This window comes from Rhea pennata, chromosome 25, assembly GCF_028389875.1.
Source record: "Rhea pennata isolate bPtePen1 chromosome 25, bPtePen1.pri, whole genome shotgun sequence".
Lineage (NCBI taxonomy): Eukaryota > Metazoa > Chordata > Aves > Rheiformes > Rheidae > Rhea > Rhea pennata.
The window spans coordinates 7,530,578-7,530,823 of NC_084687.1; positions in this window are offsets into that span (position 1 = coordinate 7,530,578).

The window sequence follows — 246 nt, forward strand, 5'->3', positions numbered from 1 at the left end:
TGCCTGCCGCGGGGCTGCCGGCGCGGGCGGCCCCGGCCCCGGGGCGGCCCCTCGGCCTCCGCCCCGCGCCCGGCATCGCCGGCAGCCCCCCGCGCCGCCCGACCGCGCCGCCCCGCCGCCCCCGCCCGCCGCTAAGATGGCGGCGCCGGCTACGCCTGCCCGCAGCCAACATGGCGCCGGCGGCGCTTCCGGCCCAGCCCCGGCGCCGCCGCCGCGCGCCGCTCCCGGCATGCAGCGCGCGGGGCC